Source organism: Hippichthys cyanospilos, chromosome 2, assembly GCF_059441005.1.
Source record: "Hippichthys cyanospilos isolate Australia breed blue-spotted pipefish chromosome 2, RoL_Hcya_1.0, whole genome shotgun sequence".
Lineage (NCBI taxonomy): Eukaryota > Metazoa > Chordata > Actinopteri > Syngnathiformes > Syngnathidae > Hippichthys > Hippichthys cyanospilos.
The window spans coordinates 2,551,787-2,556,205 of record NC_142370.1 but is presented as its reverse complement, the minus strand read 5'-3'; the positions used below and the strand labels follow the sequence as shown (position 1 = coordinate 2,556,205).

At 44.7% G+C, this 4,419-nt stretch overlaps 1 pseudogene; it reads left to right on the top strand.

Annotated features, from left to right (window-relative positions):
• The first annotated feature begins 449 nt into the window (after positions 1-449).
• On the top strand, positions 450-2,398 carry LOC148426864 (vesicular inhibitory amino acid transporter pseudogene; annotated as a pseudogene).
• Positions 2,399-4,419: the final 2,021 nt, after the last annotated feature.

Here is a 4,419-nt window from a genome sequence, read left to right as displayed (position 1 = left end):
AGTCGTGGTGGGTGTCATGATTCAATCAGTGGCATCACATGGCTATTGTACAAATGGCAGGCTCCACTCGCCCTTTGAACATTGTTGACAACTCACACATCCCAATGTCTATGCATAGACAATAGGGAAAACGAAACAATGCCGCTTCATCAGTGCAATAGCCAGTTTATAATTAACTTATCTTACATTTTGCGATGACCTTTTTTGTTTGCTTAGTTTTTTGTTTGTGTGATTTGCACTTGACGGCCACCGTAGGTAGGTGTTGATCTGGCGTTTAGTTGGTGGATGAAGGAGAAAAGAAGGAGTTCGCATCGTTCAAAGTCTAACATGGAAGAAAGTAGAATGGGGAAGAGTCAGCTTGATGGACTCCTGCATGGGAAAAAGGCCCTGGTACCATTGTAAATGCATGACAGGTCCGCAGGGGATTAGCGCGCGTAATTATGTAAATCAGGGGCGTCAAATTGGTTTTTAGGTTTTACGAGGATGGTCTCCGTGTGCGTGTGCGTGTGCGTGACTCCTACGTGGATGTGGCCAACGCCTGCTGTGCGCCGCGCTTCCCGGCGCTGGGCAGCCACGTGGTCAACGTGGCCCAGATGATCGAGCTGGTGATGACGTGTATCCTGTATGTGGTGGTGAGCGGCAACCTGATGTACAACAGCTTCCCAGGGCTGCCAGTGTCGCAGAAGGCATGGTCGGTGGCAGCGGCCGCCGCCCTGCTGCCCTGTGCCTTCCTGCGCAACCTGAAGGCCGTGTCCAGGTTCAGCCTGCTGTGCACGCTGGCCCACTTGGTCATCAATGTGCTGGGCCTGGGACAAGGTGAAGTTCTACATCGACGTCAAGAAATTCCCCATCTCCATCGGCATAGTGGTCTTCAGCTACACCTCGCAGATCTTCCTGCCCTCGCTGGAGGGCAACATGCAGAGGCCGTCTGAGTTCCACGACATGATGGACTGGACCCACATTGCCGCCTGCGTGCTCAAGGGCCTCTTCGCTCTGGTGGCCTAACTGACGTGGGCCGACGCCACCAAGGAAGTGATCACGCCATTCGCGCTGTGGTCAACCTCTTCCTGGTGGCCAAGTCGCTGCTGTCCTACTCGCTGCCCTTCTTTGCCGCCGTGGAGGTCCTGGAGAAGTCGCTGTTCCGCGACGATGTGCAGGCCCCCTTCCCTGACTGCTATGGCCCCGCCGGGCGCCTCAAGCCCTGGGGCCTGGGCCTCCGACTGGGCCTGGTGGTCTTAACCTTGCTCATGGCCGTCTTCGTCCCCCACTTTGCCCTGCTCATGGGCCTGACCGGCAGCCTGACCGGTGCAGGCCTCTGCTTCCTGCTACCCAGCCTCTTCCACCTCAAGCTCGGCTGGAGGGATCTCTTGTGGCACCACATCTTCTTTGACGTGGCCATTTTCGTCATAGGCGGCGTCTGCGCCGTGTCCGGCTTCATGCACTCCGTCAAAGGCCTCATCGAGGCCTTCCGCTACAACCTCCAAAATTGAGCACCAAAAATGCACTGAAAAGCTTTTATGAGAAGGTGCAATAACAAACTCTGCCATCATCCCCTGCTATAAATCGACAAAGGATATACTTCCCCAAATTGAGTGTGTGTGCGTGTAGTATCGGTAATATTTGGGCTGGGCTCTAAAATGAAACACCCTCGCTATTATGGAAGAGAGCGCGGACATGGTCACAAGTTGGGTGTCCGAAGCAGGTCCTTCCAGGGCTGTATCCATGTATTCCAGCTTTTCCGTCTCATTCAAATAAATATATTTGTAGAGGAAAGCCTTCTGTCAGCTCCAAATGACAGAACTGACAACGGCCACTAGCTGATGTAGTTCCAAGACCCACCATTGAGGCAGCATCGGGCCAAGGCTATCCAGACAAATAGAAAATACAAACCCAAGAGGAAAAAGAGGACGGAAATTTCTGGTTTGGTCGACTGCTTTGGGCCCCAGAAGAAACAACAATAGGTTGTCCGCAGTGTCTATGAACAGGCATGTAAGCCCCTTTGAAGTCAAGTCAAACGTTTTCTCTAAAAAAATACGTTCTTTTCACCTGCGCTTGAAATATTCAAATTTATATATTCATGTTTGTGGACTATGAATTTAGCAGCATAATCCACCCACTTGGATCCAGCCTTGTGAGTAATGCTTTACAAAAGTCATGGAATTGCTAGAGGTGGGCACTTGGTCAGCACTATCGGAGTATAAGTCAGTCTGTTGCCGACGGACGCCCGTTATGCCAATGAACTGGCAAATGACAGAAATGCTCCAAAAATGTCGAATTAAAAATGTTGGAATTGCCATTGTCATTCATCTTTGTAATTGTCGGGAAAGGCATGATGTCAGAAGTCCCTCAGACATCCGTCCGACATCCGTCAGCCCGCCACATTACATTTTGCTTACTAAATTATAAATCAAGTGGCTTGGATCTTTATCTGATATATTGCTGCATCTTTATAGTTTAAACTGCAATCTACCTGCAATCCATGTGACAATAGTCACTTTACAGCAGCACTAAACAGTGGACAAACATGTTCAGTTGAGTAAAGAAACTGGCTTGATTCAAAACACTACTTGCCATTCATAGCTATAACACAGCTAAATTTACCGGAGATTTATTTGTAGTTCCTCCCTTTTTCAGTCTTGGTTTCAAAAACCAAAACTCATACTCGCTATACATACATACTGTATTTTGTAGGCATAGGACGAGATAAAAACCCCACGAGACGAGATATCTCACGACATTGAGTACACGAGAACGAGGTCTGGCGAGATGTTTGCAAACTTTTTCAAATAACAAAAATATTACTAATTTAAACTCTTCAAATTTCAAAATGATTCATTTTTGAGCAGACTGCAATAACCTAAAGTTTTTCTTTATGCTTGCTGCAATAAATTATTCAGCAGAGATCTCTCAGAATAAATGAAAATCAACTAAATAAAACATTTCTTTTCATGAAAAGTTGATTTAAAATTATTAGGATCATTTTTGAACTCTTGCAAAGTTTTCTGATGAGCTAATCATTTGAATCAGGGGTGTTTCAGAGAGAAGGATGAAAAAAATGCAGGATAGTGCCCCGAGGACTGGAGTTTGACACCTATAGTTCAGGCTGTATACCGGCTACAGGATGGTGTCATGAGAGAGAGTGGCGGGGAAAAACGCCAAAACATGAAGATTTGTATGCATGCACGTCACAAACGCCATTCAGGTACAACTACAGCTCAGCTCCGCTGCGCATCTTTCGGGAGTCACCTTGACCTTGAGCGATTTTGGACCGGAGCGCGCACCATTTTGCACGAGAGCACCGGCTCTAATAAATCCAATGTGCAAGTTTTAAAAAATCTGAAACTTTACAGATAATTTACTCATCATAGCTTTAAAATACCTGCATGGTTGATTATCAACTTAATGATAGCGCCACCTAGTCACAGACAAAAATGTCATTTTTTAAACTTTCATGTGATGTGCTAAGCCCGTCAAGAGTAAATGTACTGAAAATCTGTCCAAATAGCATTGTTGGGGAGGATTTGGGTTGCTGGCTCTTTTAAGGTGTCTACCGGGTACAGGACGGTGTATCGGTAAGGATACAGGAAGAAAAGTTCGTTCAAAGAGTCTTTACTCGAACAGGTGGAATGATGAAATGATGATAATGGAAATAAACATACAGAAGTGAGGATTTATTGGCAGATGCAGAGTCTGAAATATCAAATAACAAAGATAATTATAGACTATAATAGGTAAATTATACATATCAGTAATTGGAACAATATTGAAGCCTTGATATGCAACTGAATATAAATGATCACTTTAACTTAAATACAACCTAAATAATGGCACTTAAATGACATCTTAAATAGATACATATCACACTGCCACAATCAGTATTAACATTCTAATTATACCGCCATTGAAAACTCCCTAAATATTTATGTGGTCTATTGTTGGAGAAATTTAGGAATCCTTTACATATATTGTGTACTTAATCAATGTTTTTAATCAGATGTGCCAATCAAATAGGACCATGTCGATTTATGTCCTTAATGTAGCAATCAGTAATACTCAGGGAAGTAGAGCACATGTACTAATCACTCATGTGTTAGATGTTATGTTGATTAGATGTTATGTTGATTGATGAAGTGATTTATTAATGTTTTTGATTCAATGTGATTATACATTTGACAACCTGTCCTTATCATTAGGATAGCAACATGTTCCACTCATGACAAAAGTGTTGCTGCATACTGCATTGAGCCACACACCTACACGCGTGCGCTTAGCTGTCACAAGATGTATTACAAGATTTTGGGTTCCGGTCACATACATCGCTCCCCCATGCATCTCTTTAGGGCCGGAACCTACATGTAACCTAGGGACCTCTGAATAATAAAACTAAGGGGAACGAGGAAGTACCTCAGAGCGCGGCAG